We start from the raw sequence: 14492 nt of genomic DNA on the forward strand, positions 1-14492 counted from the left end.
GGATAGGAAAAGTGAGAGCAGCAGCAGTTGATAGGGCCCTCTTTGCATTGCAGAAGGCTGCTTCTTGAAGGGGACCCCACTTCAGGTCCTTTGGCTTGCCCTTGAGGGAGGCGTAGAGGGGAGCAAGAGTGGCGGCAATGGCTGGCAAAAAACGGTGATAATAGTTGATCATGCCCAAGAATTCCTGCAGAGCTTTGACGGTCGAGGGCGCGGGGAAGGCTGGTAAAAATTTCTGGAAATGCATTGTCATGTTTTAAAAGTAATTGCAGATATTACTGCTGAAATGTTTTATATATTTTAACGTGATGGTGTTAGTGTATATTGCATTTTCACCTTACAATATACAGCTATATAAGGTGAAAATGGTCTCAAAAACATAGAAATAGCTCTAAAAATATAAAATTGCGTTAACTTCCGAGGTCCTTACAAGCGCCCTTGGATCCCAGCCAAGCAGGTCATATTTTACGAACCCCCTTTTTGAGCTATATATATATATATATATATATACATATATATATATATATATATATATACATATATATATATATATATATATATATATATATATATATATATATATATATATATATATATATATATATATATGTATATATATATATATGTATATATATATATATATGTATAAATATATATATATATATATATATATATATAATATATATGTAGTATGTGTGTGTACTGAATTCAATATAATGGAACCTGGGCCTACATAGTAACAAACCTTTCGTCAGAAATATTTAAATTTCATACAGTGGGTTACTAACGACATTAGTTTGCATTGGCACCAAAAGAAAAGAAAAAAAAAAACTTATAGAATAGCCGACTACGTATACATAGCGCATACTATTGACTTGTTACTTTTGATCTATATAACTCAAGTTCAAGGTGTTTGCACCGTGATCCCTTTAGGCAGAGAGACTATAAAACCGACGCGTTTAAGCCAATAGTTGTTTAGGTTGTAATCCTTATTTATTCACTAAACAAATCAAGGTATACATTTATATCACATTACAGGTTCTCCAAATTGCATTCTAAATGACTCATGGTCTAAAGTGTTACTGCCTAACTAACCCCCTCTGCCTTAAGTGATCACGGCCTAAACTACTCTCGGCCTAAACTATCTGCTCCCATTTACCTGAATCTTGCTTATCGCTTCATTCTAATTTTTTCTAAAACAATCATAATGCTACGTCATATATATGAAAACAAAAAGATTATTACCAATAAAGATAAGTGGGAACCATATTGAATTCTAATGCTTCTTTCATATACTGAACGAACGTTCAAGGTTGTGCGATATGTGTGTGTGTGTGTGTGTGTGCACGCGGGCGCGTGTTTCAAAATAAGTTTTTTGTGGTTATGATTTTACAGTCTATAAAATAGACACATAATACATTTCTTTCATTGAGCGTTAATGATGCAAGTGGACATTTGTTGAAATGCAATATATTTCTGTGTAGGTGTGAGAGATGCATATCCAGTGCGGGGACATTGTTTGGGAAACTTCGCATTTTGATGAAAGGACTTCCGGTGAAGAAGAAAGTTATTCCTGCAAGAATCTCAAAACCTCGATTACGTTCTGATGCAGTTCCACCGATCTTATTGAATTGTCCTTCGTATCTTTCCCCTGCTAATCACGTAAGAGAATCTCCAGAAACGAACACAGCGAGTCTTGACGAAAGACATTTACAAACTGCAATAGCTGACAGTATTGCAACCCATAATCTATTCAAGGAAGTCTTTTAAAAAAAATAGAAATCATGTAAAAGATATTTGACTTTTTAGACACAGCATATTGGGCAATTGTAAAACAGGGTTATGTAAATACCTGTAGGATTATGAATGCCCTTGAATATCTCATACTCTGGTCATTGATTATAAATAGTTTTCAGCCGAATCATTTGCTAAAGGTGTCGAGAAAGCTAGGATATTTTAAGGCTTCCTCTCAGGTTCATGGCGTGGTATTCCATGACCTAACATTTATCTGTGGTGAAATTTCGTTGAGCAGTTTTGACATAATCCTGCCCACAGGCACACACACAAATAAATAAATATACCGACTCGGAAACATAACCCCCTTAGCGGAAGTAATAAGGAAGGTTTCAGTAGGTTTAGAAAATTACTGTTTCACTGTCCTTGCAGTCATAACTGACAATGATGCTATCAATAATAAAGCGATGTAATTCTTTGATAATCCTCCTAAATTATACATAGTATACAGACACATGCACCAAATAAGTCAACCATTTTTCTTTATATTTGATTCGGTCCATATTCTTAAATGCCTCAGAAAAAAATTGCTTTAGACAAAAAGATTTCCAAAATTTTCTTTTACAGGCCATTATTATGAAAATCATATTGAAATATATTATGCCCCATGGTTTAACACAAAACGCATTGTGGCCGTCTTATCTTGTAAGGCCCAGAAAATTTTCAATGACCATATTATCGAAGTTTTTTGATCATTGGGGAAGGAACACTTCTTCCCATTTTCAGCTGATGTAGCCCATTATATTAAAGTAATTCATACGTGGTGGATGGTAATAAATTCGCTACTTCACTGTTTTCGCTATCTCCCGGAGCAAAGGGTTAGGATCTGTGCGTACGACCATGGCCTCGAACCTATAAGCTCACAGACCACTGTCCATGCCTTCAATCTCTTGGTGGCCACGATTCAGCCCTGTTTTTATTGTTTAAATGATATAAACTTTTTTTTTATCTACTGTTTTAATTTTATATATTTATTACAAAGAGTGATAATCAAAGAGGATTCATAAGCCATTTTCAGAAGCCACTATAATTTCCAACCCACGCTTTAAAAAGATATTCTTTTCTGGTGATGAAAAATAGTAACATAATGTTTGTTTTTAAACTCTGTAGTGATGTAATTTTTCACGCTAAGTAGTTATTTTTTGGTCTTTTAATTATAGATTTGGGTGCTGTTGAGTGTGCTACATATCAACACATTAAATATTCCCTAAATGTATAAGAAAATGTATAAACATTTGTGTTTTGCATAGCAAAAAGTTAGTAAAACAATAATACAATCGGTGGGACACAGATTCGACACAGGCCAGGGCCGAGTTCCGAGACAGGCTCAGATCTAAGTGTTCTATAAACCACTGCGGGTCATTTAGTCGAGTCATGGTCATGCTGACCCACGTAAACACTCCAACTCATACCCAGACAAATTATCGACTTAAATTACGTCACATGGCACTTAAGGGAGTAGATCTCCCCTGACATATGACACTCAGAAGATTAAGAGGACAAATTATACTTTCATACATTTTAGTGCTGTCACCTAAGCCAATGTACGGTATTCATTTGTGGGTAGTCCCGTCTGTACCCTTGACGCCTTGTTCAGTTGCTGTTTAGGGGAAGAATTGTCACCTGACGCAGTATACTGTAGGCATCTGTGGATAGCTTCATCTTATGCACTAGACACATTGATATGGTTGTATCTGTGAAATTGTAGCTACAATGCCTCTTTATCAGCTTATAACTGGCTTTTTTTATAGGCATTTAACTGTTAACTAGTACTCTTAAAGTCCTTTTATGTGTTTGTAGCTTTTAAATGGCATTTCAATAACCTTTTGTATTTCTTAAAAGATAATATTGATACTTTAATGTCCTTCTATGTTTTTCCCACTAGTTTGTGAAAAAAAATATTAGAAAAAAATATTGTTTTGGTGAAAAATTCCTTCGTTTTATATAAAGATGTGTAATATATATATATATATATATATATATATAGAAATGTTGCACTCACAGAGTGGTAATTGCAGGTCATCAGTGCGTTTAGTCTTTTCATTTAAGGGAAAACAGTTTGAAAATTCCCATAACCATAACGGTCAATAAAACCCGGTCATAGGGCAAGTATTCAGCTGGGACTACATTTTATATTTATGCAGTTTTGCAACAAATGAAAAAATCTAATTTAAATAGAAATTTAAGTAGATGAAATTCCTTAGACACACTTTACTTTAAACATGAAAATAGGATATTCCGTGACTCTTAATTCTATGCTTGCCTGCAGAAGAGTATAAAAGTGATTTCACTTGTTTAACTTTGCTCCATAATATAAGTTTTTTAATGCTTCACTATTATTTGTCCAAGGAATCACAGAACTACCTAGCAATAGCATATACTTATTTTTTTTTTCGTTTAAATAGACATGAATTATCATGTATACTTATGCCAAGCCTGTTACAAGTTAACAGAAGAATTAATTCCCATATGAAATTATTCTTGTCGATACACCTTTGTTGCAAACTCCGAGATTTGGATGTTTGATTTATAGTGTTTTGTCAGATCTTGTGGTGATAAAAGAGAGAGAGAGAGAGAGAGAGAGAGAGAGAGAGAGAGAGAGAGAGACTTGCGTTTAATTTAATCTGTAGTAGATAAGGGAGAATTTCACATGATTTTTTTAACAACAAAGTACCTTCAGGAAGAAAATGGACTTGACATAATCTGTACAGATATTATGGAACTAGAATTTTATGTTCTAGTATTTGTTCCTTTTTGTACCGTCATACTAACTGAATTAGGCGAAATCTCTGCAGGGATTTAATATGCTATATGTTAGCAAAGCAAGACTCCGTTCGTGACACGTGATTATTTTTTGGTAAAGATAGAATTGGGACTTTCGAGTGAGGACTTCCTAGTGATTAATTGTTCAACTTTCGAAGAGATTTGCGTTTCCTAATGATCCTGTTCTTATTTGATTGATGAACTAGTATATGATATTGTTTTCTACGATTTTGCTGTCGAACATCAGTTGTTTATGATTCACCGTTAAATGTTTTACTTTCTATCGGCTGATATTTTTCATAGACAAATGGATTTATAAATGATTGATAAAAGGTTGACTTTTTCCTTGTTTATTGCTAAGAATTTTTTTGCATTTAGTAATATTAATATAAAAACACAGATGCATGTTCCAATTTGTTTTTATTTTAGCTAGAACTTTAAATGTCATAAACCTCAAGCAAGAAACGTACATCTATGCCCATTTTGATATTTAAATCATAATATTAGCTTACACTGGGATAATAGTAATAATACTGCATTGCTAATGAAATCTTTTTCTCAAATATATTTAATCAAATCTTCTCCTGTACAGCAGGACTTCAATTCTACGTCATATATATATATATATATATATATATTATATATATACATATATATATATATATATATATATACATATATATATATATATATATATACATATATATATATGTGTGTGTGTGTGTGTGTGTATATATACATATTCATTTTTTACACATGCTGTGTCTGCCCGTGAGTGTAATCAATAGGCTTCCTATTGAGTACACGGATGATGAACGGAGTGTCAGTTGAAGCAGATCTATTATCTATTTTGCACTCTGCGGGTGATTTACTTCATAATTTATCCCGTCTTTCTCTCATTTTTATCACTTGTTTTTCCACTTTATATCCAGAACGAGATTCTGTTATCATCACTTTGCCAAGAAGGGTTGTGAAAATGAAAACTTGTTTAATTCGGATGATCGCTCTCTCTTGAACACATTTCATTGAACAGTACTGCTGCTTGGCAAGAATTTTTCTTTATATTTTCTACTTTCTTTCGTAACTATTTCTCCGCCTCAAAGAATGTATTCAATAAGCTTCCAAGAAAGGGAAGATGTAATGCATGATTGTCAATAGTGGTATAGGATATAACAGCAACATTTGAGAGGAATCATTCAAATGCTGATATAAGCACTTTCTTTGCAGCACCAAAGTGTCTTGTGCCCAAAGTGTACTTGGATTTATTTAAGGTAAGTAGTCAATATGAAACTATATTTTCCTTACTTACACTTTTGCCTAAACGCAATTATATTGATTAGTATTCTTTTTTTATATTCTTTTTTTTTCATTATTAAAATATATATATATTTTTCTATAATTTCAAACATATATTTGCAAAAGGATTCCCAAGAGCACCATAAAACTTTTGTATAAATTCAGGAATATTATGACACGTAAATAAAGTTGAAATTTACATGTCCCCTGATTTCAGATGGCAGAGTAGGCCGAATCAGTTTGTGTGGTTTGGGGCCATTTTGTAGTCATACATGAGAGGTAGCTGGCATAGCGCTATGTATTCCTATTCTTTATATAATTTGGAGAATTGTTTTATATTTTCATTTGTGAATATGTTATTCATAGATAGATACTATGACTTTTCTACGAGGTTCTCTTGAAATTCTGCCATTTTTTTTTCTATGTTGAGGCCGTTTAAAAAGTTTTATAATTTTTATAATTTCAATTTTATATCTGCTTAACAAGTGGTAAATATGCATACAGCCACAATAAATGTTATGCAAATCGAGGAATATTCAAATTAGAAATAATACGCGGAAATTAATATACATTTTGTCCATTTCATGTACTAGATTCTACCGTACGAGTTTGTGAGCTCTGAGTCCATTTTGTAGTACTATGTGGCAAGTAAGCTGACATATCTTTATGCATTGCTAAATTTTCTTTTGTAAAATTTTAGAAATTTTGGTATATATTCGTGTATAAATACGTTTTCATGAATTTGATACAATGATTTTAAATGGAATTTTCATTATTAAATCTAATCACAAAAACACTATATATATATATATATATATATACATATATATATATATATATATATAATTCATATACAATATATATATATATATATATATTCATATACAGTATATATATATATATATATTGCATATATATATGTGTATATATATATATATATATATATGTATATATATATATATCTATATATATATATATATATATATATTTTATATATATTATATATATATACATGTATATATATGTATATATATATATATATATATCTATATATATGTGTATATACATATACATTATATATGTATATATATATATTATATATGTATATATATATATATATATATAGTATATTATCTATATATATATATGTACAATGTATATATATATATATATATACACAGTATACTATATATATATTACAATATATATATATGTATGTATAATATATATATATATATACATTACATATAGAATATATATATATATATATCTTACATACATATAGAATAATATATATATCACTATATATATAGAATATATATATATATATATATGTGTGTGTGTGTGTGTGTGTCCCCTTATAAAGCATCAAATAATGTAAATCTTGGAAAATATCGTTTAAAAAATTTCCGTTGGCCGATAATATGATTTTGTTTTATAAAACGTTTAAGCAATTTCAGATATAAAGAGGATGACGACGAGTTAGAGAGGAGAGACTTGAGTCGTTTTTCCAAGTGAACATTGCTTTTGTGGAGATATTTCTTAGACACCAGCTTTGATACTGCTGAATTACTTCCATTATTTCTACGCTGCTGATTACTTGAATAACAAAGAAACCTTGGAAGATTGAATATCATGAAAAGTTGCTTTATCGTTTATCCTCTTTTATATCCGAAACCACGATCTGAAAAAAATCTCTAAAATTCAGACCTGAGTTTCGTCTTCTTCTGTCTCTCACTTTATAGAGAATTATAAAGCTAAGTCCTGCATCACTATACGATTCTTGTTTTTTTTTTATTATTAATTTGGGGAACTGTGAGTATTTTGTGAATCTTGTAAAATATTGTTAACACTTGTGTTCAATGGTAAATATAGTTATTGTTAATATCTGATCTGGTGGCTCTCTTTTTCTTTTGGTGTTACTGTTTATCTATCTTTTTTTTTTTTTTTTTTTTGCTGAATTGATGATTAAAGGAGTAGGACACTGAAGTAGATTTAACATAAGCTACGTTGTGCAATTGCGGACCGTATTAGAATTTATGGCCTCTCCGGGTGCTGAACTGTAATTTCATTTGAAATTCACAGATTCCTCATAAATTAAACTTTGCTAGCTGTAAAAAAGAGAAAAAAAAATAGAAAAAAGAAAATAAAAAGCAGAAGAAATGTCGAAATTTAACCCATCTGACGTTTTTGAAACATTTTCTGGATGATCCATAATTGGAAAAATTTAATGATCTCAAGAAATTCCACCGAGTGATTTTAAGCAAATATCTTCAACTTAATGTTGAAAATTCAATGAGGAAAGAGGTTATCATACATATGTTACTTTAAAATTTGTTTGAAGACGATGTGTTCCCTCAGGATGTGTTTGATAGGATTAATAGTGAATCAGTGTTGTTAAGTTCATCAGCTATAGAACTTGAAAAACTTAGAATAGAGGCTGAGCGTGAGAAATTAAAATTATAAGCTGAGTTAAAACGTGAACAGTTAGAAACTGAGCGTGATAGAAGGGAAGCTGAGTTTACACTTGAACAATTGCAAGCATCGGCACAATAGAAAGAATAGGAAGTTGAGCGTGAGAAATTAAAGATTAAAGCTGAAATAAAGGTTCATAAGATTAGTGTTCAAAAAGAGTTAGAACTTGAAAAAACTAAACAGAATAGTTTTAAAAATGCAGATGAATCTAAATCATCTATTTTTATCGAAGATAAAGTTTTAATGAAAAGGATTTAAATGAATATTTTTCCTGTTTTGTAAAATATATATGTAGCCCTGTTTTTTTTTTTTTTTTTTTTTTTTTTTTTTTTTTTTTTTTTTTTTTTTTTTTTTTTTTTTTTTAGACAGGACGCAAAAGAAGTATATGCTTCCATTCTTGGGGATAGAGTTGAAGATTGTGAATTCTTGAACAAAGCAATGTTACAGGCCTATGAACTAACTCCCAAAGGTTATACAATGAAGTTTAGGAGTTGAACAATACAAGATAAGCAGATATATGTAGAATTTAGTAGAGAAGAATCGGTATTAGTTGAGAAATGGTGTAGGACAACAGAGTGTTAGATTGATTTTGAGAGAGTATATAAAATTATTTTAATTGAGCACTTTGAAAATTGATAGTGGGAATGTTAAGGTTTATTTAAGTAAGTAAATGATATCCACCCTTCATGAAACAGCTGTATATGCAGATGATTATGTACTGGCTCACAAGAAGGTCCTATGACAATTTTAATACATCTAACGAACATAGTGCCACAGATAAGAACATGAGTAAAAATGTTGAAGGTCAAAGGTCTTGTTCTGATTCACATGTCAAGTCTCAAAGCAGCAGTTTGAATAGCAATTATATTAAGAGCTGTTCTGTAATGTGTAATTATTTTAAGAGTCCAGGTCACACGTTGTCTGAAAGCTGTGAAGTTGAAGAGGAAAGAAGCTAACACTCTGGCTCTTACTTTACCAAAGTCTCGCTATAGTGTGGTACTTGTAGAGGTTAACACTATAGATGACTACGTTTTTTGACAAAAAACTTTGAATTCCACTGTTTGTTCCAGACCTTTTGATAAGGTTTTCTAGCAATATATTGCTAAGGGTTTTCATTAAGGTTTATAGTGGTTCGCCATACCCTGTTTGTATCATGTCAGATACAGGCTATGCCCAGTCTCTTGTTTTGAGGAATGCTCTTACTGAGACGGAGCATTCGTTTATTGGGGAGTATCCCCCCTTTCGCGGGGTTGGTGATGGTGATTATAGTGCTCCCTTGCATCGTATGGATCTTCATTGTGACTGGTTATCAGGGCCTGTTGTTGGTGTGGTTTCTGAGGTGCCTATTAATGGCTTTGAAATTTGGCTTGTTAATGACTTGGTTCTCAGTCCTAATTTGTCTATTCTGCTTTCTTCGAGTGCTGAGATTCATCAGCAGACTCAAGTTCTACTTATATGTCTAATAATGATTTGCTGGTTTGTGATAATGCCCCCCTGTTGTTTGTTGTACCGACTTGCCAAGTGAATAATTGTTGGATTTTGGTGCGGTATCCACCAATGATTGTTTTACTGGTTTCATGATACTTGTTCAATTGTTAACCACTTCACCAACATGTCTGGTGATGATATGTTAGCTTCTGATAGTGTTTCTGCTGTCAACTATATTACCAGCCAATCTCGAAAAGACATTTTGGATCAGGATGAAATCACTTCTGACTATTCTCCTAACATGTCTTGTGAAAATGCATTAGTTTGGTATGACTCTCTTTTTGAGAATTTGGATGACCATATTTTGAAGATTTACTTTTTTATAATAAAATCCCTTCTGATGATGATGTTAACTTATCCAAATCCTTTTTGTGTTATCAGTTTGATACTGATTTATCCGATTCCAGCCATGTATAAAAAATAAGTGATTAATTATTATTCAATGAATACCGTGATCCTGAGTCTCATTCAAAGTTGATTGTAGACCAGAAGTCTGACCAGGCTGTCCTACTGCAAAATAATAATGGTAGAGTTCACACAATAGGGTCCCGCGACCATTTTTCAAGGACAAAGGTTTGAAGTTTTTTTTAAGTCAATTTGAAGTTGATGATTATAATTAGCTAGGGTGAACCTCGTGAAAATAAGGGCTAACTCAGCTAGAGGCAAAACTTCAAAATGGCCGCTATGTAGCTTCCTGAATATATAAAATTGCATATCTTCCCTTCCACATGTCAGATTTTTTTTTATCTTAACATACGTTTATGAAGTCAAAGTTGTATACATTACAATTCCAGATTATTAAATTGAAGGATTTAGTCAAAAATGTAACGCGGGGGGTGGGGGGCGCAAATCAAAGATTGTTGTGTAGCAGCTTCTGGATGATAGTAAAGAATCAATTTTTCTTCTGATATCATTGGCAGTGAATCTTTGCATTCATTTAAATATTTGTTTATATGGGGTAGTACACAACAAATTGGCTGATGAGAAGTGGGTAATCATTGTTTTCATCTTCTGAATATCTGCACAGATATATGCTACATATTATAGATCTCTGAGCTTAACACTTTCTGTCCCTTCTCTCCTTTATTTAGGACAGTGGTGTGATGAAATAATATCAATATTGCTTTATTTTGTTTATAGATGAAAAGTGATTTAATAAAAAAAATCAAAACAAAAACACAAATTATCTGAATTTCTGGCCTTCATCTTTTATCTTAGACAGTCATGATGAAATAATATAATTTCTTATATTTGAAATGGGGCAATGATTTTAAAGTTGTTTATTAAATAGAACACCCATCATCTGATTTATCTCCTATGGCAGTATACATGACCGTGCTAGAGGGTATATCTCAGCAATGACTGTTTGCCAACAGTCATTTATGCAGATGAACTACCTGGTGGAGTTATGAGAATTTTTGGTGTGGAGGAAATCCCTCTATCTCGATGAAGGTACTGGCAGTACCTAGCTGATGAATCCACTAAGGCCCTTCTGTCAATGGGCGTGGGACGAGATGATGATGATGAAAGTATACCTATGTGACGGGAACAAATATAATGTGTTTGTGTTCATGTATGTATCTTCTTCGTCTTATTTAACTTGGTAGGTGTTTTAAGAGGTCAATGGCAGTAAACCTCATTAAATCTCATTTGGTGGGAAATGCCAAGTATCAATATATTACTTCAAATTTTATACCGTCCTCGTAACTATAGTTAAGACTAATTAATTAACTGCGGAGTACACCTCGTTAACAGGTTTTTGTTTACAGTAACCAAGCATGGTTACTGGCGAGAATTTGGAAAGACAAATCTTGTGATTCGGTCTTTGGTCCTCCCAGCGTTAACACGTAGCTCGGGCCAACACCGTCTCGAGGGCGTCTCTGCCTGGTGCCCCCAGGTTGTCAGGCTTTATGTTAGCCTACGCCGTACTACGGTTATATACTGTGGAATATTTCCCAAATATTCTTTACAGGTCAGTACGAGTGTGTGCTATGAGGTGTATTGTGAAATATATGCATTCCGATTGGATTTCTATGATGTCCAGCATTTAATCTATTATGATTGATCCGTTTAATTGCCATTGTTAAATAGAACATTGCCATTGTTAAAATCCCTAATAGTCTGTGTCGAGTGCTTTGCAGAACATATATCTTTAAACCTAATAAAATATTGCTAAGGATAATTGTGAAAACTATTCTATGTTATGTTGTAATATTCTAGTCACTAGAGTGTGTAGATGTGTATTTATCTGACAATTTGTACATTAATGATTATTTGTTTCTCAGGTGGATATTCTGGAATAAACCTATGTCACATCCATCAGCGTTTAAACATTGAACCAATAAGAACCCACTTAGACGAATCGAGACGCTTATCCTACCGTCTATTACATTGGTTCAGTGTGCGACGAAGAAGCTCCACCTGGCTTTCGCCAGCTCCAGAGATAAGGCATCTCCACGGATTACACTCCGAAGCAAGTTTTACGATAGGATGGACATCTGTGTGTGAGTACCGCTGTATGCGTCGCAGATGGTCCAGTTTATGGACAGTCCCCTCACGATTCAGGCGTTGCCGTTCGACCGAGAGATGCAAGTCGCTGGTATGATACAGCAAGAGGAGCTGCAGAATGAGTCGAAGGAGGTCCCAGGTTCAACACAAGTCCAGACGATCGTGGCGTTACTCCACGACTGGCCTTTGTCCGAGAGGAAGAAGATCGCTTCGCAGTTAGTGAACAAGTCCGATGGTACTGCGTCACCTGGGCCCATTGTTGAAACTTACGCTAGCCCATGCTCAGGACCTGCAACCCAGCAGAGTCCAATGCCATATCCTCGGCCTAGTCATGCGGAATGCAAGATATCGTCCCACTTCACTGGTGACCATTCCAAGTCCGGTGTCAGCTACGCGCTATGGAAGCAAGAAGTGGAAGCGTTAGTGTCTCTGGATGTGTACTCCGAGCCGGAGATCCTACAAGCTATCCGTCGGTCACTCAAAGGTCCTGCCGCAGAGGTCCTCCTGCACGTCTCAGGTCAGTGTTCAGTTGCACAGTTGCTGCAACATTTGGATCATCGCTTCGGTAATGTTCTCCCCATTGACGAGTTTCTTGGTCAGTTCTGGTTAGCGGCCCAGAAGAAAGAAGAGACCGTGGCATCGTGGGCTTGCCAACACGAGGATTTGATGTCCCAGATCGTCCTTCGGGATCCATCCATGATGTCTGAAGAGCATGCATCCAAGATGCTCTGTAAGAAGTTCTGGTCCGGCTTGCAGTCCACATCGATGAAGATGTCCTTTCGTTACCAGATGGACATAGGTGTGTCCTTTGAGACCATGCTCGTTTCGGCGCGGGTCATAGAGCTAGAAGGATCTTCATCATCAAAGTCCATCCAGTCTCATCAAGTGTCCCCACCTATATCCCAATCACAAAAGAAGGTCTTTGATGACGTCATGAAAAGGATGTCTTGCAGACACAGGTCGAGGCCCTGCAGAAGTTACTGGAGTCCGGGAGGGGGCGTGGTCGTGGATGTCGAGGCAGAGGACAGGGCTCCAGCACATCTCAACTGCAAGCGCCTGCTCCTGCAGCCGCCCCAGTTGACCAGTCCCCTACAGCATCGCAGTCAACCTTCCTGCCCTTTCGGGACATATGCTACAAGTGTCGTCAGCCTGGACACATCAGGGCCGAGTATCCTTTAAATGGGTAAAATCCAGCATAATGGGGCATATGCTGGGTGCCGACAGGGAGCGCCCCGTCATTGATCGGTTGGTTGGCCCACCTTGAGAAGTATATGTTTCCGTAGAAGGCGAGGATGTTACTGCATTACTCGACTCCGGATCAATGCTGAGCACCATATCTCAGCAGTTTCAGCAACAGCTTGGTTTGGGGGTCTATTCCCTGGAAGAATTGCTTTGGGTGAAGATTGCTGATGGAACCATTATCAAGTATCTCAGTTATGTTGAAGTCAGCCTTCGATTTCTGGACCTAGATCTTAGCCTCGATACCTTAATGCTCGTGGTCCCCAACACTGAATATCATCGTCAAGTACCTGTTCTTGTAGGTACGAACATATTGAGCCAATGTGAAGCAGACTGCAGGGGACCTACTCGTCTGGACAGGTTATCCGCTCCCTGGAAGATGGCATTCAAGGCCATGGTGAAACAACAAACCATTTCATCGACTGTTCAGAGTTTGGGCTCTGTAAGGACCACCAAGCCCATCGTCATCACTGCTGGGGGTCGCCGATTGGTTCATGGTTTTAGTCGGTTCAGTGTACTGTCTGCACCTACCTTAGTGGCAATAGAAGATCCATCCTGAATGTCTCTCCCCGGCAGTTTGGTGGTGACCCCAGCCATAACCATGGTTCAGCCTGGGACTTCTACCAGCCGGATTCCTGTGGAAATCGTTAACTTTTCCAACAAGGAGGTGACCATCTGCTCGAAGACAGTGTTGTGCGAGTTGCATAATGTAGACCTGGTGCAGCAATCCGTTGCGCCTACTCTTGGTTCCCAACCAGCGCCGTCTACAACAGTGGATCATGGTGCAAAAATGGATGATGACGCATTTTTGGCCAAGTTTGACCTATCGCAGCATTTGTCTCCAGACCAAGTAGCCCAAGCTCGGAGGATGATCTAGAATTGGAAGTCAGTGTTTTTGCTGCACGACCTGGACCTTGGGCATACACAACATG

Source organism: Palaemon carinicauda, chromosome 17 (assembly GCF_036898095.1).
Source record: "Palaemon carinicauda isolate YSFRI2023 chromosome 17, ASM3689809v2, whole genome shotgun sequence".
NCBI classification, from domain to species: domain Eukaryota; kingdom Metazoa; phylum Arthropoda; class Malacostraca; order Decapoda; family Palaemonidae; genus Palaemon; species Palaemon carinicauda.